This window comes from Poecilia reticulata, linkage group LG14 (assembly GCF_000633615.1).
Source record: "Poecilia reticulata strain Guanapo linkage group LG14, Guppy_female_1.0+MT, whole genome shotgun sequence".
Classification (NCBI taxonomy): domain Eukaryota; kingdom Metazoa; phylum Chordata; class Actinopteri; order Cyprinodontiformes; family Poeciliidae; genus Poecilia; species Poecilia reticulata.
In genome coordinates, this window is record NC_024344.1 from 22,028,496 (window position 1) to 22,055,445 (window position 26,950).

Below are 26,950 nucleotides of genomic sequence, written 5' to 3' on the forward strand. Positions count from 1 at the left end.
AACTGAAACATCTGATCTAAAAATGTTTTTGAAATAAAGATGGAAAACACTTACTGTTATTTGTCTATACAGCTTGTAGACCCTTAAGTATTTACTCTGTTTCAAGTGGAGTAAATCACCACAGTCTAGAAGCAGCTCACAGCTCCACGTTTTAATCCCACTCTGTTTGACAACACAGCATTCAAATAAAATCCTGCACGGCTATCTTGTTCAGTGAAATATATCCGATGTAGGCTCTTAAGCATGAAGACACCATTACATAACACTTTAATGTGCTGTAATGGGATGATTCATAACCTTTTGCCATGCATGTACCTGCTGGTAGCATGAAAATCTACAATTTGAACAGAAAAGAAAACACATCAAAGCCAAGCCAACTGCCAGTGATGCAGCTGAGGTTCTTTATTGTTGTTGTTTGGGTTGCTTTTTAGAGCATGAGAATTATTTATTCCAAGTAAAGGGGGTTTTAAGCTACATGTCTGGACTTTTATTGTAAAATCACTTCCTTTATATGTAGCCACACCTGCTGACTCCACAGTTACCAGATTATTTCCATCTCTGCAACTGTTGATGTCTGGTTCACTTGGCAAGATTTTAAAATTGTCTAATTTCAGAACATGACAGACCACACACATAGTTTAGTCCTACAGTATGTGATGTACAGCCACAAAATAAAGACACACACTCTGAGTGAGTTCAGAGTAAACAAATATGGCGGCCCACCAGGAAGCAATGGCAAGAGTTTGAGGACAATTCTTAAGAGAAAAAAATGAAACAAAAAGATGTTTTGGCATCTTATACAACCGTAACACTTGAAAAGCAGAAGTGGAGCCTCCTACCAAACCAACAAGAATGCAGAAAATGGTTTCTACATGGTAAGTCAACAGCAAAACCCTTTTCCATCAGCCGTAGGACAGCGATAAAAACAACAGACTGAATGTGCTAGAGCCTATGGTTGCTAGGTAACAGGCTGTGCTTCGCTGGGGTTGCTAGGCAAGGGGCAGTCCCTGCTGATTTGTGAAGTTACATTCGGAAGGCTTTTGAAAGGGCTCATTTTCCAGACACCAAACAATATCAACTTATTGACAAAAAACTTTTGGGTCTTTTTTGAAGCACTTGGTTTGTCTGTGAATTTTGCATAATATGTTGTCTTTGAGCATCCTTAAGATTGTTGGTAGGGGAAAACTGGCCAAAAATCAAAACAAATATCTAGCAAAAACAGAGTTACTCTTTATGAATGTGAAGAATATGAGCAAAGAGACTGCATGAGGAGATAATCACAGCCCAACCAAAATCTTTAGTAACTTCTTGGAAGAGATTTTGAAAATCTCACACCCCAAAAAGTTTTTAGTTTTTACGGAGTGCTTGAACTCCAGTCCACGTATTCATCAAGCTCTGAGCAGCCATTACTGCCTCTGGGCGCTGCGAGAGTGCAGGATTACCTTATTCCATGCTTGTTAGGAACTTCTATTCTCCATAATCACCTCTCAGCGGGATCCACAAAACTCCCTTAATTATAGCCAAAGACTTTATTTCCCTTCTTCCATCTTTTAATTTCTCATCGTAAAATTCAAAGTAAGGGCCTCGAGTTAAAAACTGGCTCCTTTGTTGGGGAAGAGATTGCAGCCGGAGCACCTGTGCAGGTCAGAGGCTGCTAGTGTTATTGCTCTGGGCTGTGAGGAGAAGTGGAACAAGTGTTAGGGAGATGTAATGAGGGCTTCTGTTTTCAAGAGCGTATCCTCTTTACCTGATCACCTTTGGTGGAAAAAGTTAATGCATCAAGCAAGCTGGTTATTGCGGATTGTTTGCTCTTTGGAGAAGAGGCAGTACGGTGAAGAGGGATCTTCAAACACTTTTACATAATTACAATTTGTAAATTGTCCAGCCTATTGGAAGAGATTTTGAAGAAGCTCTTGTTTAATTGCCCTTTTTTTCCTTTAACAATTTAAAAAGCATGCATTTTCAGTCCTCAAAAAATCTGTTCTTCGCTTAAGAGTCTCAGAGGAAATGTGTCCAAAACTTTAGATTTTCCCCAGATAGTCCATATAAACAAATGCTATCATGTTTCCTTAAATCAGTCCCCCCTCTTTATTCATTATTATAAGTCACTGGAAAATTAAGAAAATGTGGATCACTTCAGTTAAGTGTTAGTTTTACTCAACTAGGTAATATTCAAGAATACTTTCTCCTCCCTGTGAAAACATCAGAAGGGATTTTTAAAAAATTTTCATTAGAAAACTTAAAACCTGTAAAGAAAAGTATCCATTGGAGCAGCAGTGTTTGTCAGTCTCCTCCATTTAGCGGTGAACAAAAGAAGCACTTCAGCCAACAAGCGATGATTGGAACAAAAGAAAAACTGGAGAATTGTTAGCAATCTTCTGCTGCAGAGTTAAAAGGATCTCTGACTCACAGGGGGGAATAAAAGGAAAAAAAAAGTCTCTTCAGTGTGGGGACAAAGTGGATGTTCAACTGGACCCTGACGCATCTGATAGCATGCGACAGGAAGCTGCCACACAGCTACAAACACAGCACAGTTTGTTCAAGAGGCTGACACAGTGCATCTCTACTGAACTGTGGTCAATCACTGACAGGTACAGGGAATCATTAGGAATAGTTCAGTCCATATGTTATTTGGAACCTATAAAGAATACTGTAAAAATGGAACAAAAGCCATAAATTTTAATCCAGGACTTAATGTGAGGAATTAAAAGCAGTAATACACCTTTGCTTTATGAATACTACTAATCAAATTAAATAAAATTTTAGTCACTAGCAAGGACCACGCCATGAAATATAGATTTAAAGATTTATTGAGGATAAGAGGAATGGAGGGGAAGAGGGGCGAGGGGTGATGATGCTGGTGGGCCTGTGGAGTGAAGACTCGAGTGGGGATTGTCTTCGGAGATAAACGCGTCTTATGTATATCCCGGCTCGCTTAGGATACCCAAAAGAGTCACATATTAAATGCAGCTGAGGAGAGAGTGGGCTTGAAATAAATCTTTAAGGTTATTACAAATATATGAACGGTAAGCTTGCGAGGACCAGCGACCCAGGATTTGGATCGTGTGATTTGGGATGCCCTGACTAGATGCGGACGAGGCTGCTCCGATGCGGAACGAATGAGCAGAGTAATGATCAGGTGATAGGCCTGACGACGATAAGACCTGGCGGAAATGACGGGAGAACCAGAAGCGAGAAGCTTGTTTACCTGGTTCAGAAATAAAGAGAGAATCATGAGGAGAAGTGTTAGTGGCGAATCGGGACTGGACGTAATTGAAGATGGTCTCGTACGGGATGAGAAAGGAATCGAGGCGAAAAAGATAAATGGGACAAGAGATAGCAAGTTGGTCGGTCTTGCTTCTCCGCAGAGTAAATATCATGGTGTCGTGGCTGAGGATAGAAATATCAGAAAGGCAAGGATGAATGAGAGGATTATGGATGGAGGAAGTCGGAGTAAATTCGGAACAGCGGAGGAAGCCGAAAAAAGCTAGGAGGAACATGGACTCCAAGGTCCTGTCTATGAGATTATAAGAATAACCAGAACGCAGAGTGGAGATGCATTTGCGTAGGAGATCAGACGTGGAATAACACTGTTTGGTTCTTGCTTCTTGCATCCTTTCATGAGCATGTTTACGTGACAGTGAGTGATGGAGGGGCAGTTGACTCCCGCGGAAAGCTTGAAGAAGAAATTGATGCCGGCTAGATAGGACTGGATAGTGGAGGTACGGATCTTAAGGACTAAACGAGAGTATGTAATGAAGAGGCAGAGGGTGGAAACATCTAGGGAAGGAAAAGGAAGATTATAAGTGGCGTGGAAAGATTTAAATCGGTTCCAGCCGGTCAATTAGACGGAAAGCGTGCGAGTAGCTAGGCTGCTGATTAAATCTTGAGACGCTCGGTGAAGATCGGGTAATGGAGGACTCAGTTGAATATGGTTGAAGAATATGGAGGAACCGGTGTGGAACTTGCTTCTGAATCTAGGGCCAAGAGTCTGAATTTCTGGAAAGAAAAACGAGAAAGAGCGTCAGCGATGCGGTTGTTTGATCCGGGAATATGAGCAGCTTGAATGAGAAACTGATGTTGCGCAGAAACTAAAGTAAGTCTGCGCATGAATTGCATGATTTCTGGGGAGCGAAAGTGGCCTTTATTAATGATTTCTACGACTGCTATGCTGTCTAAATGAAAGAGGATGGATTTTTTTGACCATTCATGACCCCAAAGGATCGCAGCGATGACAATGGGGTAAAGCTCGAAAAGTGCGGAGAACCATTTTCTTCTGTAATAACCGCCGAAACCGATTGAGGGAGCTGCGTCGGTAAAGAGTTGAATGTCTTCGTGGTAGGTGAGGAAATCGTAGAAGAAAGAAATTCCATTCCAGGATGAAAGAAAGTAATGCCACAGGCACATTTCTAATTTGCAGGAGCGATCGATAACGAGAGAACCGTGAAGGGAGGGAATGCTGGCCGCTTTAGACAGGAGGTGAGAAATGATGCGAATGGCGTAGTTTAGATGGCCGAGGAGAGAAAGCAGCTGTTGTTTAGAGCATTTGTCGGCGAGTAAGAAATTAGACAATATTAAGGTGATTCGGTTGATCTTTTCGGATGATAGGGAAGCTTGGAAGGATGAAGAGTTTAGGGTGATGCCTAGGAACTCTAAAGAGGTGCACGGACCGACGGTTTTCTTATCTGAGAGGGAAATTCCCAGCTGGGAAAAAACTTGAGTTTGGGCGTTAAGACCGGAACTAGGAGGGGAAGATGGAGGAGTGATACCAGGAAGTCATCCAGAAGGTGTATGACGTAAGGGAGTTTATAGGTATTGATAAGGATCCAGCAAAGTGCTTCGGACAGGGAATCAAAAATTTGGGGGCTGCTACGGCACCCGAACCTGAGGCGGACGGCGAAGTAAAAAGCACCTTTCCAAACTACGCCGAAGCACTGATGATGTTGGCTTTAGAGAGCCAGGCGCCATGTCCCGCTAACCGAATGAGTTTAATGGCATGATCTATGATTGCGTATTGCATTGAGAAGTCGGGGAACGGAATGATGCTATTGATACTAGGAATGTGAGAACCATGAGGGGCTAAAAGATCTATGATTAGCCTTTTTTTACCGGAATATTTACGAGTGGCGATGCTGATGGGGCTAACGTGAAAAGTAGGAAAGGGTGACCTAGAAAAGGGGCCTATCACAAACCCTTTTTTAACTTCTTCGGTGAGGAGAGAGTCGACTGTGTCAGGATCTGAGAGAGCGGATTGAAGATTGTGACATTGGTGGGTGGAATCTGGAATAATTTCTATGCCCGGGTGGAAACCATGAGTGAAACCGTTAATGAGAAAGTTAACGAATTCCTTGTCTGGGTGATACTTGAGAGCAGTTGCGAGAGCTTTCACCTGGACTGGAGTGGACAGATGGCGGCCTACTCAGTCTGCTGTGGAAGTCGGATTGTGAGGGCAGGTGTGTCTTGCGTGGGCTCCGCCGCAGAAGGAGCAGGTCTGCAGCAACCTACAACTGGAGCTTGAGCAGCCAAGGTCATTAAAGTTGTTACAGATCATCCTGCCTCCTTGGTACAGAATGGGGCGACCCCTTTTGTCGGTTCCCCTATTATCCAGCGGACCCTCCTCATTTTAAAACAGCAGGGGGTCTCCAACCCGCACCCCTTTTCAAACAATGGGGGGGACTCCAACCCGCACCCCTTTTAAAACAATGGGGGGGACTCCAACCCGCACCCCTTTTAAAACAATGGGGGGACTCCAACCCGCACCCGTTTTAAAAAAACAGGGGGGACTTCAACCTTTTCAACAACAGTCTAATAAAACGATCATTACTTGAAGGGTCACCATTGTTACCCAAATGCTTGCTAAAATCAATGAGTAATGATTAAGCTACTCAAGTTCACTAGACTAATTCAAGATCAGCTTTACTTCACCAAACTTTAGGTTTTAAAAAGCCGCACTGTTAAAGTGCAAAATGTTGCCGTTTCCATGATGCTGCTCCTTTCTTTGAAACAAATAGAAGCGTGTTTCTCAGCTGGGAAAAATCTGTTTTCTTATCGGTTAAAATGTAAAAGGATTTGTTATATAAGAAGTGACAATATGTCACACGAGGTGGTAGAAGCTGGACACTAGAGGTGCTCAATCCACTTTAGATGGAGCAGAATTTGTCTCTTCATGTGACAGCTCATCCAAAACATTAAGACAAACGGATATCCAATTGACCATTGAAAGTGGTTCAAACAGAGGAAGTGACATCACTTATATATAGGATTTATGGATATATTTGTTATTTGACAACTTTTATAAGGGTTTTACGACTAGCTAGGCTTATTAGCATAGTTACACTTATTAGAATTAGATTAAATGCTTATTAGTTGGCTTATTAACCAATAATCTTATTTGCTAACGAGCAAAAAGTGAGTGCTAATAAGCTGATAAGCTATTGGAAAAAAACATCTAATACGCATTTCTGCTACTGCTTATGTTATTCATGCTAGCTTGGTCCTAATTAAATAAACTCAGACAGCAAAATCTAGGCTTGGGTCACTGAAACTTTCATTAGCATGGAAATACTAATAGGTAGCCCTAATATATGAAGGAAGCTACCATTCCCATGACAGCCTCTACTTCCTGCTGTTGTTTTAAAGAAAGTTGCACCTGCTGCTAATCTGTTTGGCTAATTATTTTCATACCAATGGGCTGTACAACTCTGCCACCTATTGCGGTTTTGATTGTTAAGTTGATTGTTCTTTCAATTTCAAGCTAATGACTGTAATCAAGATCTTACTTTTAAATGACAACTTTTAAAGATTGAAATAATACAAAAAGAAAAACTTTTTTTTAAACTGTTGAAATTGAAAATAAAAACCTAATTAGTCAGAGAACAGAAACCAAGGCCAGTAGCAAAGATGAACCTTCTGCACAATATGAATAGCAACTAAATTAAAACCGAATGAAAAGGAATATGTACCAGCACAACAACAGAAAGCAAGGTGTGCAAAGCTCCAAGTGAAAGCATAAGGACAGTCTTTCTGTGGATGGTTTAAATACTGTGTAGTGCTGCCAATTCCACCCACAGTTCACCTCCAGGTTGTGTAAGGGGGTGTACTTATTTGCAGGTGGACAAAAAAAAACTTGGTAACAGATGCATAAAAGATTAAGAGAGAACAGAAAACAAAAAGAGGAGGTCGCGAGAAGAAGAACAAGAGTTGCAGGGTGCTTTTATTGGAAACAACAATATATGAGCAGCTTGTGGAGGAGAAAGAGGCTCATTAAACAGACCAGCTGTGACCAATAAAACTGCAGACTTCAGAGAGGGTACTGCTGCCTCTGTTTCACAACTGACTTCTGGTGAACTGTACTATATCTGACAAGAGACGGGTCAAAAACCCTTGAAAGGTCGGAATTAGTGACCTGGAGTTGGTTTTATTCTCATTTATTTTATTTCTGAAAAAAATGTCCTACTTGAAAACAAATTTATTATTGTGGTACATCCATCCATCCATCCATCCTACTACTGTCTCTTTGGATATTGAAATTACACATATTTTCTGAACTATGATCAGAATTTCTGATTCCTACTTTTTAAATCTTGAAATTATAACAGCTTGAAATATAAAAGTAAACTCAAAAATGTAATTTTCCTAAGACTTCCTTTGGTTTCATCGGAACATTGCTGGGAAACTGTTTTTGAACCATAACAAATCTTTTCAGTTTTTAATATTTTGGTCACACAAATGTTTCAGAGCAGATTTAATATCAGGAAATGATAACCTGACTAAACACAGCGAGCAATTCTCAAATGATGATTGTATTTATTAAGAGGAAAATACCAAAACAACCTCGCTCTGTGTCAAATGTAATTGACTTGATGCAGTCCTGTGGGTTTGTCAACAACTGACCAATCAGCAGTTACAATTTGTCCCAAAGTAAACGCCCCTTACTTGGAGGAACTGAGCCGCTGACAGTGTTGTGGCTTATCATTAGGAATGCATTGCAGTCATAAAGATTTTGTGGAAAATAATAATAAAAAAAGGATAAACTTTGTTAGAAGGCGGATTAGAGTTTATTCAAGTTTCAAAATTCAAACAGTCTGGAAAAATGTGGACAATGGATAAATAAAGTTCCTTTATGGGCTCTTGTGAAACGCATTTTTTTGCAGAAACAGTTTAGTGCTCCTCTGATCCTTGGGCTTTTCTGTGCTTTCCTACAAATAACTTCATGGACCTGAAGTGATTACTAAGTGATTGGTAGAATTCCAACTGAAGTGTAAAAAGCTAAAGTATGGCTAACAAAGGGGATGGTGGGTAAATATATTTTTACACAAAGCTGCTCTTTACATTTACACAAGTCAATGAGTCTCTGACATCAAACTCTTCAGCTCAGACTAAGTGTCACAAGAAGAGCAGAAAACTGTGTGGGTGAAAATACTTTTGTACAAACATTCACCAAAAGACCTGAAGATTTGTGTTTGCATTTAGCTATAATTATGTAGTTACTCTTGAGGAAAATTGCATTGTGTATGTAATTTTCATCTTGGTTGCTATAGCGATTATTTGCTTAACTTAATAGCTTCTGAAGAGATTGCAGAGCAAAAATTGGTATTTATTATAATAAACCCAGAATAAGTGTTGGAAATGTTAGTTTTTTTTCTGTCTAAATACCTCAATTGAAGCACGACCTCAGTCACAATTAAACTGCATGCTATTCGAAGCAATCCCATTAGACCTGTGTTCATCATTGATGACAAAGCTAACGGAAAATATTGTCTGCATCTCTTTTTCTCTCATGTTTCAGCTGAGGACGGTGCATTCCTGAAAATGGCTCAATAAGCACTGGGACATTTTTACATTTATGTAAGAAGGGTTACGATTAGCTCAAGTGCTTTTTAAAAAATATATATACATATATTTTTATCTTTCAAAGCAGTTTTGTGTGAGGAAATGACTAAAGAGTGCAGATTTGAAAACCTGACACATATTTTTTTATTATTAAAAATGAAGTGAAACATAATAAAAGATAGGTGCAATTTTATTTTCTCTACACGCAACTGCATGACAATATTATCTGTAATGACAAACACTCTGCATCGTTGAAATACGCCCATGGAGGATTTGTGGACATTTTCAATAATTGCCCATTTTTCATCTGCCATTTCCTCCACCTCCTCCTCCATTTTATATCTTTTAATTTATTCCAGGCCTCCCGCAAAGTCAGGAGTTAAGAAAATGAAAATCAGGTAGTCATTAGTCAAAGCAGCCAACCGTTCAACAGGTAAATATTATCATCAGTCACAAAGCCAATATTAGCTCAAACTTACAGTAACCTGGGTATCATTGGCTCTCAGTTCCTGAGGCTGATTCTTCCCTTTAGTAAGGAATTACAAAAAAATATATTCAAAAAGATATACACGACAGAATGAGGGAGAAATATTCTAAGATATGCTGATCAAATAACTAACGTTTTGTTAGTATCATGATGCCTCAGTTGTAAGCTAGAACTTATGTTTATTTAATAATGATTAATAATTACTTTGGTTTTAGTCAATGTGGGTGTCAATAGTGGTTCAACTGGATTTTTCAAATTAAACAGTAACACCATTTTGATACACTATTAAATTTTAATACTTGATATAATAAGATTGATTATTAAGTAATATTTAGATTTCTATGCCAGTGCTACTTAATGAATGAAAATAGATCAATGTTATTCAACCAATATGCATAGTTTTACTTACTTATGTTTATTATTTAACTATTATTTTACCAGGAAGTCCCTTGAGATAAAATCCCTTTTTCAAGGGAAACCTGAAGAGATAAAATGATCCAAAAGGAAAATTAAAGACACATTTAAATATACACAAAATAAAGCTATCAAAATGAGAATGTAGGAGTAATACCATTACTTTCTATGACCTGCATGTTTATAGTTAGAGTTGTGTGTTTATTGGGCAGTCCCAGACACGTGGTACCAATTGATAGAGTTTTAAAAATGAATTAGGGAAATTTGATTTAAAGCACAAATTATTGGAGAAGAAGAAAAGAGGTCTTAAGTATTCATGGATTTAAATTATTTTCAGAATCTTGATTTATTTGATCATTTCTAGTAGATTTTTTTATTTCAATATTAAAATCTAGATTAGCAAAAAGACAAAACTTTTTGGTTATTTTATTGGTACTGAAATCAATTCAGCATTTCATAGTTGAACCCTGACATGAAGTAGACATTAGATAACTTTGAAGCTTCAACAGATGAAATAAAAAGCCTGCCACAGGTTGTGACAGTAACGGCTTGTGTGGTTTTAAGTCTGGCAAAACAAAACACACAAAATCATTAAGTACAGATGTCAATGAAGAAGCAAATTCACATATTTTTGGATAAGAGACACAATTGGTACAGAAACACGCCTCTTTAGAAATGAATACATAGAACACCACAAAGCCAACAGAATACACATTTTACATTCCTCAATGTTCATGTCAAAAAATTCAATTTACTATGTGGTTGAGCTGGAAAAGGAGAAAAAAGTGTTTCTCACTTCCAATATAATATTCTCTTTCTGAAGGCTGACTGAACACCAATCAAGGCTTCAGCTGTGAACATCTACATTAAAATGATACTGTGGTATTACAACCAAGCACCAGGGGCATTTTTCCAGCCGGTTACGGAGAGGGATTCAGCTGGTGCCGTCAGGAGATGGAAATCAAATAATGAATTTTTACATCCCGACTCATTGAAGTTCCTCAGACAACGGACGTCTTTTTTCTTTTTTTTTCCCCAGGAAACTGGTGTTGATTTTCTCTATTTTGGTGAAATAATAACAAAAAGGAAACATTCAGTGCATTTTTACATACAAACTGAAAAAAATTGTAGATTTTCCACTACAGAAAATCATAGAAACATGTCATCTTTGAAAGCAAAACAGTTACGTTTTATTGGAGCTTCCACCCCAATATAAACTATAATAGTTTATTTTTCAGCTACACACATTTGAGAAGAAGAGATGTTAAAGTGGTTTTACAGTGTATAACTGCATACCACAGACTACACTGGAAACTACTGACCACTAGTGTTTTGCTTTATTGTGGGGAGCTGAGAAATAATTTTCTTGGAAAGAAAGCCAACTCCATATAAGCAACTTCACATTCAAAGACAAACTCAAAAAAACCTCAACATCCAACTCATGATATTTGCAAGCAGAAAGAAAAAAACAAGCCCAAAGTTGTTTATAATAAGAAGACATGGCAACATTGGAAGTGATGCAACAGGTGTCTGGGATGCAGCTCAGTGAGGAGATTCGCAATCCTGGGGGAGAATAGAAATGCTGCTTCTCCACTTTGAAAGGATGAGATGGTTCATCAGATACAGACGGCTGCAGGATGGCTTCCTTCTGAGTTTCTCTTGTCTCATCTCACTGGGACCAGATCACAGAGAAGAACCAGAATCAGAGGAGGGCCTCTGTACCCCGTAAGGTGCTGCAGCATGTTTCCATCCAGGCAGGTTTCTCGTTTGTATGAATGGACAGATGATTGGTTCATATAGCAGTCTACCACCCTCAATATGAATACATGAGAGCTAATTTCTTTAAAAACTAAGACAACAGATGGTTGAACATTTTTTATGAGGGCCATGTATGAAGAGAAGCCTTTTCTCTGGATGCAAATGTAATTAGATTCTTGTTATTTCACTTCATTTACACCATTACCCTCTCTCCATCTCAGTTTGAGGATCTGTTTCTCTAATCTTCTTGCTTTTCCTTTTCTCCTCTGCCGCTTCATTGCTTCCAAGTTTCGGTCGTTTTATTTTCTGCCTTCTGAACCCCTCTTTCACCATTTTTCTTTCCCCCAAATTCCCTCCCTGATTTTCTCCAAGACAATAGCCCCCCTTTACAACACAGAGTAGAATCTCATGGTACAATGACTAATCCATGTGAAACTCCACCAATGCAACATTTTGATTTCCTCGACATCATTTCTAAAAGAGATAAATGCCCTCCTTTTTTGTGATTGTTCAGCAATCATGATCCCTGGGAGGTTGTCAATAAAAGCCCTGAATGACTGATGCCTTAAAGCATCTTGTTAGCAAAAGTGGTCATCTCTCATTGCCTTGTTTCAAGGTCTAGTAATCACATAATCATCATACAAGTGCATCAGCAAACCATCTGCTCTTAGCCAGCGTACATCTTGATTCTACGTTCAATGCCTCATCAGAATTATTCACAATCTTTGACAAACAAATCAATGTGCTTTATTTTACTCCACACAAATATCTGAGTGGTTTGTAAGAGCAAGCAAAACAAAATGTAGGTAGTCAGTATGCTCAGTTGTAAAATCTCAACTGTCCCTGGACAGAGTGAGAATATGCACTGTATGCCTGAGTATGCAGGAGCCTTTAGATGCTTTGATCAATTTGCTACCAATCAGAAATTGGTTCTGGTCAAACTCAAATGCTTGCAGATGTTTGTTTCTACAGTTTCTGACTGACAGCTACGTTGGTAAAGAGATTATCATGTAACTCACCATTGTGAGTCAATATTTGATGCCAGGTTTCTCCCTTTGATAGTTTAACAGCAGCAAATTTCTTCCTTTGGTGATCCAACAATCAGCACAACTGAGCATGGGTGCAATTTGGAGATGTGGGTGCTCCTCCAAACACAAAAGCCATACGTGAGGCAGCAGTAGGTATAGGGGTTCTTAGAGTATGGGCCCCTTTTAGACAATGCAAAAACAGCAGCCACACTAAATGCCTCTCTACATAGTGATACTTGGTCAGTTTTACTTTAAACTTTTGTTTTTGCAGCTCCTCATTCAAGGTTGCAACAAAAATACCTAAAGCTTCTCCTGTATGGTAAATACACCAACCCCAAATCCCTGTCATGACTTTATAAAGATCATTATTATATGTCAGTCTAAATATGTTCAGTAAGAACTCTTAAACTTCTTGTTATATTATGTTGTTACCTGGGGCAACAAATATTGGCATTTTTTGCAGTTGAAATGACAGAAGTGCTGATCAGTAACATTTGAAACTGATGAGGGTTTTCTATGCTTTTCTTAAATGAGCAGCCTTTGAAAATCTCATCTCACACATATTTTTGGGCTATAATTTTTACAGGCTCATCCCCTCTAGGGACAGATTTATAATTGTTGCTACTTATCCAGCTTACCATGAAAGTGTTTCCTCCCAGCATTAATTCATCTGCAGGCATGCTAAAACTCTTAGTCATCCCATTTTGGTTGGAATGAAGGTTATTTGTAGCTCGAATAGAAAAATCCTAAACATTTTTTTCCATTACATTTTTTTTTTACTGCTGCTGGAAAACACATAGAACATGCTTGAATTTTAATGTGTTTTCAAGGTTAGAAAAGTGTTTGAATTATGAATAAAGCACATAAACTTTTTGAATCTGTAAGTGTTGCATTTTAAAACAAATTTGCTTTTCAGATGAAAAAATGATTGTGTCTCTTCTTTAAAAAGATTAGTTTGCAGCTGCTTTGAATCCGACTTTCTTTATCTATATTTGTATATGTTTTATTTAAAAACAGGCTGCAGAGTGTGAAAGATTGGCTTTTTCTAAAGAGTGGTGAATATATCTTCTTTATAACAAATAGGTGAGGCCAGAATGTTTATTGAAAACTCAGATTATATTTTAAATGTGATCTATTATTCAAACTGCATTGTACTTCCATTTGGGTTATCACTGTTTAAAAAAATCAATAATCAGTGTGTTTTGGTATCTGGAAAAGGTCTGGAGTGTAACAACAGAAATCAGCAATATGCTGCTACCTAGCAACCCCCAGGACCCACAGCCAGTGCTGAGCAACCCAAGCGGAGCTCCAGGACATTTGGGCCACTGGTTTTTACTGCTGTATGTACAATGGCTGCTGAAAAAAAAACCACATTTTGTAATTTGACTTGCCATCCAGAAACTACGTGTTGCAGTTTTGCTGGTTGTGCAGGAGGTGCTACTAATGCTTTTCTAAAGATATACAGTTGTACAACCGATGGGGAACACAGATTACATATCTTTAATTTGAAAACTATCTACTGGCAAATCCACTTTAACGCAGAGAAAAAAATAATCTGGATTCAGTTCCATATTGAGAATCTTGGATTTGGTCTTATTTCTTTGTAATTTTAACTGTTTAGCTTGGTTTCACTCTGAAACGTGCTAATTGGTTTAGGACCAGGTGCCATTTATTCCCTGGAAAGCCATGTTCCTTCACAGGACATTACACCAGCTGTATTTACGATGTAGCCTCTCAGGAATCTATGTGAGCAATCAGGCATTACAGATTCCTTTTGGCCTCCACCTCCCCTTGTGTATTTATGCAATGTGACTCATGGCTTAATCTATTTGCTCCACTTACAGTATGCAATCAAAAGCCCATCAGCCGCCTGGTTTCCCTCCAAAGCCAGGTTTTCCAACCTTCACGTGAACCTTTTGTGTTTGTTCTTCTCTGCGAGACAAATCAGGTTGTCAGAAATTTCTGCACCGCTAATGTAGGCTGTCAGGATCACACATATAGGAGGGGGATAAAACCCCGAATGGAGAGCAAGGACTTTCCAGAGACCTCAGTTTGGTTTGGAAATGGCTTTAAAGACACAAACAGTCGAGGAAAATCTCTGGGTAAACACTGACAAGCGTCATCTGTCAGCAGTCAGTATGAAATCCTTCCTGTTTTTACTCCAGGTTCATTTCATGTTTGCTTTAAATATTCATGTCAAGCCTGATTTAACTGATTGCTCTTTGATATTTCACTGCAGGCATGGATTTTGATTTACCGGTGCTGCATTTGGTATCTGAAACATCCTGGTTTTTGGGTTTTTTTTCTCCTGGTTGTCACATTTTGCTTTAAAACTCATTTAGAGAAATATTTAAAAAAGAGCAAAAGTTATGAGTTTTGATCCTTAAAAGTTTTCACTTAAGATAAAGTTAAAATAGCTCAAGGCGAGTTATGTAGTAGTATTTCATTAAACTAATTTTTTCACAGAGTTGCAAACAAAAAATGTTAAACTCAATTAGAGACATTTGTTTTATTTGTCAGAATTTTTTCAAACCATAATTTCCACCAAAGTTTTGTGGTCTAATCTTGTATTGCAATGGAATGTAAGAAACACATTTTAATTTCATTTAAATTAAATATTCATTCACTTTCTAGACCTTCACAAATATTTCATATTTACATGCATGTACAACTGAGAACTTACCTAAAAGCTTTACTAAATGCAAAACAGTAACAAGAATGTTACAAAAATATGTCCAATTTTAAATTACATATATATTTTTTATCTTTCTACTGCCAATTTTCTAGATTTTAATAATAAGATTCTGGACATTTGAGTGACATAGATTTAGTTCAAGTCTTTATGTTCTGCAAATCTAGAAACCACACAATGCTGAACTTGGCTTCCTGTTCAGCAAAGGGATATTTCACAGTTTTTTCTGGATCTGATCAAGTACAAGTCCTGTCTAGTCTATACCTTAAATAAATCAGTATTATTCTGTATTAAAAACACCTGTTGTGTGTTGCCGTTTATTCCCAGATTCTTTCGTAGATTCTTAAGTATTCAAAAGGAAATGCAGTTTGGGATGCTTAAATACCTGGTAAGAATGCTACTTGCTTTTTCAAAGCAGCCAATCCAGGAACACCATTTATTTTCTTGGAGCTGATTGGCTGTATCCCCAAGAAATAAGATTGTAGATGTTAGCTTCCACTGTGCTTATTAAGGCCTATTAACCTATATGTGGTGCTCTAACTATTAAAACTGGCAATAATAGTCACTTTTAGACAAAGTCTCAAGAATTTCAGCCATTTGAGGGGCAGCTAAATTCCATGAATTCAATACTCAAAATAGTCATAAATGGGCATGAAGTTGCACTGAAGTTTTTGGTAAATCTGTTGTATGTTGTATCTGGTTCAGCAAAACCTTAATATCCTTAGTGCGTTAAAATCAGGCCAGTTTTACCTGCACAGACATTTCACTCCGGCTCTCAGTTACAGCAGATCACGTTAGACTGTAAGGGTGCGCGCTCAGAAACGGACGATTGTCTCTGTTTGATGTCACTGTGAGTTATTTACTTGCAGCTGATGTGTGTGCAGAGCTCGGAGGAAGAGAAGAGCGGCTCTTCCTCCTCTGAGATGAACCCACATCCAGCAGCAGATTCTGCTGGTTACGGGTCCTGCACAACTTCAAAGCACAGCCGTTGACCTCTTTTTTCTTCCTCCCCCTCTCCTATCACTATTTCTCTGCTTCCTTTAGGTGGCTTCTTGCTGTTAGATATTTAAAGACATCAAGTGCATGTGAAGCCATGACAATTAGCGAGGACGGTTTCCGGGTAATTAGCGGAAAGGAAGTCGACTCCACAGTCCTTCCTTTCCATGCTTCCCCAGAGAAATCCCCCCGCTCAAACACAATCCTTACAACAACAACACTCATCCACACACACACACATCTACTGAGCAGAGAAACCAGATTATTTACGAAGATTTCAGCGGATGTTTTCTTACAGAAAGTCTGTAATGAAATACGTTGCTGCTGTCGCTAATTGGACGGCGTAAGCTGTGAGAAGAGGCATTAGATGTGTGTAGAAACGCTAAGAAATCAAGATGTATTGTTTAGGGGGGAATGAAAAAAACGATGCAGAAGAAGGTTGTTACATGGAACGGGACGACAAGAAGAAAACAAATATAAAGGAAAAAAAGACATTACAGGAGTGAAAAACTACAAGAAGCTAATATGGAAAACAGAATATTATTTTTATTTTTCATCCGTATATCATATCAGAAAATTTACCATAGTTTTTAAATTACTGTGAGTTAATTAAATCTGTGATATTCTCTTCATATCAGCCTTATGATAACATAAGGAGGGGAAGCTGTGAAAAAAAAACAGCATTTTAATCTAATTAGCAGGTTGATTGAAATGAAAGGGGAGCAGATGAGATTCAGCTGTTAAATTATTTCAATGATAAAGAAAAAGCATGCATCACTTTCCATCCACTAATCTCAAAAGTAAAACTTTCTCAGCAGCAGAGAAGAAGTATTTAGAAGGTCCCAGAACAAGAGCCTAAACAAGCTCAATCATTTCCATTTGCATGACTGTTTCTGTCTTTCTATCAAAGACTGGATGACAAATGATTCAGTCTGGTGCTTTGGTCTCAACTAGCCACTGTTTTGAAGGCAACTTCTTTTAAAGAGACTTCATATTACACTTTATTTGTTGTTTTTGGGTGTTCTGTTTATTTATTTTTTATTTTAAAATGTCTTCCAGTTCCAGCATTACATGTTTGTTAGGTAAATTAGAATTTATTGATCTTTGAGAGGGTGATCTTGCATTATTATGGCATTACGATTAAATTGAAAATGGTCTCAAATCAACATTATTGTGTATCGCAATAAGTTCTACCAATTTCCTCAAGTAAAATTTCTTATGACAGGAATAAGTTGAAGGTTATAACATTTATGAACATTTTCAAAAAATATATAACCAGAAAATAGTGATGGTAGGAGACCTGTGATGCTGTAGTCCTGTTTCTCATCCATAGACTGTGGGAATATTGTTACCCTGCATGGAATCCAGCTAAACTGATTGAAATATCAGGACATTGTAAATGAAATACCAAATTCAACCTAGATCTAAAATCTTGCTAAAAGCTAAGGTTGCTCAAACACATTATTTGCCAGTTTCATGTTGTTTGCTGCAGACTGTAATCTGGAAATTTTTATGAGGTACACAATATCTATCAATAACTTCATCCTGCATTTTCTATATAAAAAAGAGGACAGAATGTCGTAATTAAATTGTAAGCATGCGAATGAGCCTGATTTCCTCCTGCAAACACTTCCTTAATTAACCACTTGTACATAAAATCCTTGTTTGCTCCCCAATGTGTTTGATTACTGCAGAAAAGACGAGGCTCAGTTTCCCAAAACATCAGTCAGTGTCAGTCTAAGCAGAGAAACATAAGCGTTTTATTTTATGATCACGCTACAGAATGAAAACCACTGGAAGTAAAAGGAAGAGGCTTCACACACGAGAACTGCTGCATCTGGGAAAGGTTTTGTGTCATTTTAAATGATAACTTTCCTCTATCTTCATTCCAGCTTCCTCGGCATAATACCTACACGATCGGTCTCTCCCTCTAAATCCCATCTTTTATGCCTCAAAGTCGATCTGTTCCCAAAACGTTTGTGTCCTGAGGCTGAAGGGGAACAGAGGAAGCTGTCAGAGGACTAAAATACGGCTGATTTGTTCAGGGTGGCATCTCGCTGAAGGACGAATCAACCCGTCCTCTGGCTCTGAATCAGCTTTCAGGTGACGTCCTTTCAGATCTAATGCAGTTATGATCCTCTTGTGTGTGGCAGTTGGCTTGTTTTTAGCCTGAGTAATTTATAAGTGCTCTGTGAGGTGAAGGGGGAGTCAAACAGAGAAACATCTCACATGCATCAGAAATGCCAGTTGTCCTTTCACTCATCTTCCTTCCCCAACCTCAGCCTTCTTTTATCAAGCCGGCTGCAGCTTTTCTATGGAACCATCCAAATTGGTTTCCAATAATTTCATAAGTACAATAAAAGCAACAGATGTAGTACATTGGTTTTTCTAATATCAATATTTTATCAGACAAGTTTCCAGATTTGAGGAAGACAAAGATTTTTTTTTTTCCTGTCCAAATGATTTTTATTTCATATTTATGAATGACTTCATACAGTCTGCAAAGTTTGAAAATGAAAAGTGTAAAATGTGGACAGATGGACAATATCCTGGTGGGTTTGATGGATGAAAGGAGGATGGAAGAGTGGATGGACAAACAAATGGTTAGAGGGAAGGATGATGGATGGATGAATGAATGGATGGACAGACGAATGGATGAAGGGATGACAGATAGACGGAAAGACATTGGAAAATGGATGGATGGATGGATGGATGGATGGATGGATGGATGGATGGATGGATGGATGGATGGATGGATGGATGGATGGATGGATGGATGGATGGATGNTGGATGGATGGATGGATGGATGGATGGATGGATGGATGGATGGATGGATGGATGGATGGATGGATGGATGGATGGATGGATGGATGGATGGATGGGCAGATGGAAAGGCAATATGCAGTTTTACCACTAGGTGCCACCGTATTTAAATTCCTGTGCATTTAAACCAACCAAACGGTTCCTAAAGTCCCATTATAAATGAAAGCTGAAAGCATCTGATTGATGCTAAGGTTCCTTCACCTCTGTACTGTTATATAGTTATTATTATTACTACAGAGTCCTTGCTGATATTCTGCCTCATTACCCACCAGAAGCATCAAACCCCAATTCGCCCTTTCAGGCTCAAACACTATTTGACTTTTACCTATTTTGAGTTTTAACTTTCTACAATCAGGCAGCTCGCAGGTAGAAAAGAAAACACAGCACATCAAGTCTTCTTTGCAGCCGGCTCATCAAAAGGCCTTGGGTGTTTCTAAACAAAGTAGTAAACACATGCAGAGCTCCTCCTCAGAAACATTCTCAGTAACATCGGTGGTTTTATTCATTATTTTGCGCTTTAATGATGTGGTTGGAGAGATTTTATGGTCCAGAACTCGTCTTCACATTATTTCCCACTTCCTTTTGTTCAATCACAATAAACAGTTCCTTTTCTTTGCTTCTTACATTTGTGTCTGCTGCATTAAGACCCCAAAGGAACACGTTTGGAAATATAGCAGTTGTTCTTTTCCTGCAACAGAATTAACATCGAGCTCAGAGAGAGAATTTAAACTGACCTAAAATAGACCCAGTCTGTTCAAGAAACTGGTGAAAAACAAGAATCGGAGCCACAACTATACAACTCCAGAGTATTTCTATGAAATTGCTCCAGTAAGGTTTAAAAAAAAGGAGGAAAGCACATTAAATCAAAGCAAAGATCCTCTTAATTCTGATTCACAGCAGGAAGGTCACATCTTCTCAAAGGCATGAATGTCATTAAATTTTGCCTTTTAACCATTTATTTGAACTTTTCATTTAACAGAGTGATTACACAAAATAAATCCTTAAGCTTAAATTATAATGGAATTTTCTTCAATCCCCTCATGGTTACAATTATACATATAGTCTGAGATACATCCAGATATCTGCTCTAATATTTGCTTAAATATTCCTCATTGAGCTACACTTTGGTCACCCATGATTTATTGCCATGAAAAAAGCTTCTGAGCATGACCAGACCAAGACCAAGACCAAGACCAGACTCTCCAAAACACAAAAAGACCAAGACAGAAACCAAAACTTCTAAGAGACTCAAAGACCAGGAAAAACAGCACAACAGTTCTTCCATCTCTAGCTGCTACCTTCATGGTGAACAGCCAACTCATCGATCTTTCATTTGAAAGCCCCACCTTTAACTTCTAGACATTCATTGTGGCCAAGCAGCTCAATCTTGAGGGAGTTCTAGCAGTTCATGGATTCATGGAGATGTTCCAGCAGACAATAACCAATTCTTCCAGACCTTTTGCTTTTGCGCAATCATTTACACCAATTATCTTGGAATCTAAATCTGATTAGAAATTGATCCAAAATTCTTGTAAATGTATGCCCATCATGTTACAGATCTCATTCACAGGTGTCTGGCTCAAGGTGCACAATATGTTGCTCTTTTAAGTTAAACAGGAAAAATGGAGCATGAGTGAATCTATGGTTGATTTTTGAAAAAAAAAAATGAAGATGTGGTTCTGTTTTAGCAAAAATGTTGACGTGTCCTCATATTCTTTTAAAACAGTAAAGGAATCTTATGGAAAACAAAACATGAAAATGGAACCACCCAGAAACTAAAGTTTTCTTTCACGTACATGGATCAGTATAATCATCTGCTGAAATGAATCAGCAATTAAAGATCATATGATTTGGGGTCAGTTCGAGGATTTTTTTTACCTCCTTCTTAGTAAATTATACGTTCACACAGCAAGCAAATGCCAACACATCAGATTTTTTTCATGGTAGTCTGTACGGTGTAATTCTAATCTTTTCAATCCTCAAAAAATCTGATTTGTGACACTACCATATCTGGTAGTAAATCAGAGATGCATCTGAGAGTTTTCAAAGCTTCTGAAGTCTGAACACTTATGCTGCATCAAACCATCCATGACTTATCCACAGAAGTTGGAGTCAATGTGTCACAAAAAACCTTTTCTATTAGTTGTGCTTTTCTTTTGTCTTAGCTTCCTTCATCTTCTTATGATCTTGTGACAAGACTGTCAGCTCCCTTTGCTCAACACCTTTAAAATTCCTCCATAGATGGCGCTGTTCAATCTTACTGTCTACTTTTTTTTTGCACATGTGGTTAACCTTGGGGGTCATAGACCATTCACCCAGATGTCTTTCAATTAATTAGTAGCAAGAATGGTTACGCTTAATGTGCACTGTTCTGCTTTTATGTGCAAAACAGATCTTTGAAAGCTTTCATTTTCCCTCCACTTTACCAATTTGTGCTGCATTGTGTTTGCAACCTAAAATCCTGATAGAAGTAAAGTCTGATCTATGTAAACCAAAACCTGGTCAGAACTATAGACTCCCTTCACCAAAAACAAGCACATCTTATGGAAAATAAAACCTGACAATGCAACTCTGTTTACCTCTGAGAATCGATAATAAAAAGAGAGAAACTGAGTATAAGTTTATAGTGACTATGAACCAAACAGATGGCATATTTAGAGATATTTTAAAGCCTTTAAACCAAAACAATGAAAAAAGACACAGCTGGGAAGTGGGATTTTTTTATAGCAAAGAAAGAAACAGTGTGCTGTAGTTTCATAAAAATGTCGTAAAACAAGTGGTTGAGCAATCTGAATCGATTTTTCCAAGATCACTAGACGCAGTTAAAAACACATTTCAGTCCAGTTTTTAAGACCAATTTAGAAGGCATAAGAAAGAAAAAAAACAAGACTGAATGGCCACAAACAAAAAGCAGCAAACGCACATAAAAATTTTGATTAGTCAAGAAAAATCTTGCTTGAACCACAGGGGTAAACAAATACAGTATATTTCATTTTTATTTTGTCCCATTTATTAGTTTTAGTCACATTTACTAATTACATTTTACGAGTTCATCCCAATCTCTTTTTCTCCTTTGTACTCATCTAATTTTTACTAGGTTCCATATTTGTGGTGTTTTGATGCATTAAGAAAGTTAAGTATCGTAAATATGCTTAAATCTATTGCATAATTCATTTACCTTGTGTGTTTTTTTTTTCTTTGGTTTAACGCTATACTTATATTAATCGTTCTGGTCCCAGTTTAGTCCAGTTGAATCGAGCCTGATTTAGATGTGTCAGTCAGGCTGTCCCTGATACCAATTACCAGTTTTATCCAAAGTCTGATACTGATTCAAATGTTAACTCATTTTGTTACAATTTAGGAATATAATACAGTATAGAGAAAAAGTGCTTGGTGTCTTAATGTAATGGTTTTGAATGCAACATAAAAGACAATTACAAGATTATTTCTTTTTATAAATGAAAACATAATGTCCTTATTTGTAACCTGAATTTAATTAAACCCAAAGAAAGTTCAAAATACACCCTATTGAGTATTTATACATCAAAAAACATTCGTAATTCTCAGTGTTGATGTATTGAAACCATCGATTTTTCAGTATTTTAAATGCTAATCAATTATTTTCAAATTCTCATCTCTATCACTCATATCTGTACACCTACCATTTATTGGATCTATGGATCCAATAAACGCAAAGCTTGATCATTTTTTTCTTTCAAATGCGGCAAAACAAAACAGAGAATGATCAATCCAGCACAGTAGTAAACACCTGTCACCAATTCAAAAGAAAAAATATTTTCTGAAATCTGATATCTGTCCGCTGGAAAGGATAAACTACTACATCTAGACAACATTTTTCCAAGAAACATCTTCTAAAATTAACCAGATATTAAAATTAGAATTTTAAGGTGAAGTCCAGAAACATGTAACCAACCATTCATTTCTAAGAAAAAAAATAGGTACTTTTAAACCAGGGATAGCTAACTATCCTGGAACCAATGAAGCTGAGATCACTCACAAGAAAATTTAACGGTAAGCCGAAAGAAATAAAGGAAGACTGGTTTTTTAAAGGTAAATCTTTTTCCAGCCAAGCACAAACTGAAAACCAGTATAATGGTAGATTTGTCACAAGAAATCCAGCACCAATGCAAAAGGGAAATTTAAGCACAATGACAAATGCTCACAGATATGTATTAACTGAAAAATCTCTCACTTGCTATGAAATGTATCAGTTTTGACAGCAACACATACATTACACTTGATTTTAAAGGAAACACAGAACTAATAAACCAAAGATGGCTCAAATGTGCATCTATTGAGTCTTCTCAAAGGATGTGAAATAAAATAAAAGGAAGACTAGTAAGCATAAATTGGAAAGTTTTCTGAAAGAAAAAAACCAATGAAGCAAAAATTGCTCACCAACACAGAAAAAGTTGATTTTTCTAGATAGATCCAGACACACAAGAAAAAACTAAACATATAGGCTAGACATGCTATGACCAATCCACGCCTAAATTGTAAGTAAAGCAAAAACTGCCAAGAAAAACTCAGTCTTAATGAAAATTGTGCACCTATACACCAGAAATGATACAAAAAACACAAAAAGGAGACTGATCAAGAAACATCAAGCAACCCTGAAGCAATATACGCCTGCAAATCCACAAAGAGGAAAAATTCATCCGTAAATAACTTCGATACTAGATATCCAACAATTTGAGAATCAACCAGAAATAATAGCACTAAAAATCACAGTGTCAGTACTGCTTCCTGTTGCACTCAGACTAGCAGAGAGAGATCATGACAAAACTCAAATCCACTTAACACTGCCTTTCCGTCTGCAGTGGCGTTCCTCTCCGCTCTGCAGCCGAGCAGAAGCACTCAGCGAGCGCTGCCGCCGCCGTAGACGCTGGGTGATGCATTATAAACAGGACAGAGCAGCGGCAGTAATGACTAATCAGACGGAGCTGGAGTTCTTCCAGAGCTGAGAAACTAGTCCAGCAAAAGCAAATCTGGTGAAGTGGACGAGACGAAGACAAGACATCTTGAAGAAGCAACAGAGGAAGTCAAAGCCTTACCTATTGGTCGGATCCAAGCGATCAAAGTAAGAAAACCATGAGAAAGCAACTCCAAGGATCCAACAGATTTCTTCCAAGATAATCTCAATCTGGTTCAGAGGCTCGAGTCCTGCAGAACGGCACGCATTCGGCTCATTTCCTTCAGCATCACAGGTGCCTCTGACATGCTTCTGCTTTCCTTCAGGGGACCGGGCCGCCTCAGACTGCAACGATGCCGGGGCAGCGAGCCCGATGACAGTTCCAGAAGTGATATCCCTGATCCTGCAGGGATCTGAGCATCCTTTGAGGTGGGACGATGAAAAAAGAGAAGCGGAAGATCCAGTACACCTCAACTGCAAAGCTCTCTCTGTCGCTTAAATCCACCTAATAAGAGCTGGAGCTTGGCAGGAGGCAGGCAGAGGGAAAGAGGTGCTGTTGCATCAACATCTCTCTCAGACTAGTTTTCCCTTCTTCAGGAGAGAAAAGAAGGGAATCAGTGCCAGCATCATCTCCTCCACTCCCAGAGCTCAAGTCTGCACAGGACCGAGTGTGACAAGACGGAGAGAGGAGAGTGTGTGTGCATGCATGCGTGTGTGTGTGTGTGAGTACGGAGAGCGGAGAGGCAGGAAACAGGCTGCGAGCGCAAGTGGAGTCACAGAGCAGTGTGAGGGGAGAGGATGCTAAGAGGAGGAGGAAGGTTATGGGGAGAGAGAGAGTGAGAGCATGCACTGTCAGAGACTACATAAACAGCAGCGAGGAGGTGGAGTTTTCCTTTCAGTGAAGAAGGTGGAGGGTGGGGGTAGAGGACCATGATTTGAAGCCTCAAAGAGAAACGGACAGATGCCCATTTATGAGCGAGAGGCAGGATGGGGGGAGCAAAACCAGGAGCAAGACAGGAGAGAATAAGAGAGAGAGAGCCAAAATGGAAAAACCATGATCACCTCAAGATTCAAGAGCTTGTTGAACCACCTTCAGCGGTAGTAACTCTCAGGAGTAGCTACGGTGTTGGAGCAGTTTTGCCCCACTCTGTTTTCCATAATTGTCTCACTAACGTTTGGATCTCACCACTGCATTTACATCTGGTTAAAGTGCAAAACCTTCAGTCTTTTTTTCAGATGAATTCAGTTTACTTATACGAAGCTATTTAACAACAAATGTTGTGAAATGGCTCCCAAAGCGCTTTACAAGAAAGTCCTTTCAATTCAGTCACACATATTCCACATGATTCTTGTCATCAAACAGAGCATTAAACATCATTGTTCAAATTGAAACAGTTTTCCATCTAAAGAAGCCCAGCAGAGCATCAGGTCAGTGGTTGCATTTCTACAACAAATGTGCGTAAATCTTTGTCCACATTTCTGCTAATGTCGAAAAAACACAGTTTTTAATGAAAATTACAGTGTTTCCATCAAGCAATAAGTTAAATTAAACATGAAGAAGCTTTTTCACACAAGTCATTAAAAATGATGGCAGTGATGGATGTAAACGTTACATGAGATATCTTTATAATTCAGCTGTGGCGCAGGTCACCATCAGAAGAGACGTCGGCGTCTTTCGCAGGCGTTGGAGTGACAAGCCCCGCCTACTTGGGAGTGGCTACAATGTAGAAGAACTATGAAGTCAACATATTTGAATGACACACAAACGTTTTATGACCTGTGCAAAGCTGTGAGAGCTCTGGTGGAGCCAGCTGCAGATTGTCCGTAAAACACAAAACAAACCATCATCCTCTTACATCCTGTCGTCGTCTTTGTCGTTTCCACCAGTTGTAACATCCAGCTGTTGCTCATGACTTGTGTGATCCAATAAAAGTGTTTCCACTGCAGTTGTATGAAATACATCTATCTGTCAAAAAAACACCTCATCCTAATGCAAAACCTTTGATTCAAATTTTTTTTTGCAAAATTAGTGTGGTTTCATTAAGCAAATTTATTTTCAAAATAAATCGCACCATCATCTGTCATTGTAACAACAAACTGTGAAACTCCAAAGTTAGCCAACCTTATCTAAACGGACATCATAGCTACTCAGAGGAACAACACTGGTAGGTTGACTGCAGTTCTTTCAGAACAACACAGACGGCCATCAAGTCTCCAAGTCTTTCTATCTTGACATTATATTAACACAAACCTGTTTTTGTTTGGCATAAATCACATCTACTGAGGTCTGCAGAGTTTTTGAGTTTATTGAATTTCGTTGTGCAGCCTCTAAAAAGGCACTGCTGAGTTTTAATATTAAAAGGTTTACAAATAAGATTTATCTTTTACAAATCAGACTTAATAATTGTTTTAAATCATTTTTTTAGCTAGGCATCTAGGAATGAAGAGTTTCTCACAGAATAAGCAAACAATATTGTATGTCTGAGATCTGGAAGTTGGTACTGTCCTCTGTGAAATTGGCACTCTGACATTTTGTCAAGCCGGGGATCGTAAATGCTGATTCCAATACTCAAAAGATTTACAGAAATGCAATCATCGTAAAGCACTAGCACACTTTTGCAGACTTTAGCAGACTTAATATATAGTCATTGGTCTTTTAGAGATCATTTAAGAATAATTTTGATCTATAGTTAAACTTTCTGAAGACACTGAGCACTCTATGATGTAACACTGAATATCCATGTTTTGAGCTCATGTTTTCTGAAGTAAAACATTTTCAAACTTCATAATGTTCTGCAAAGTAAACATTGAAAGATATTTGTTAATTCAAATGTTTTGATTACATTTCTTATTAATTGATTGCTGACTAGCTGTGAAAACTTGCATCAAAGGCTGGTTTGGTGTATCCTTCAAATGCCACTTAATCCCAACATTCACTGAGGGTTCAACAGCAGGTTTTGTTCTTGTAACAGTGGTAGAAAAACTG

General features: G+C 38.2%; 1 protein-coding gene across 1 annotated transcript in view; it reads right to left on the bottom strand.

Moving 5' to 3' along the window:
• The window catches only part of sgcd (sarcoglycan, delta (dystrophin-associated glycoprotein)), a 274,197-nt gene extending 249,392 nt beyond the window's left edge, over window positions 1–24,805 (bottom strand). The window contains exon 1 of the mRNA XM_008428447.2: window positions 24,107–24,805. The gene's annotated coding sequence lies outside the window, so the exon portion shown is untranslated. The remainder of the gene's footprint in view (window positions 1–24,106) is intronic.
• Between the last annotated feature and the right edge of the window lie 2,145 nt (window positions 24,806–26,950).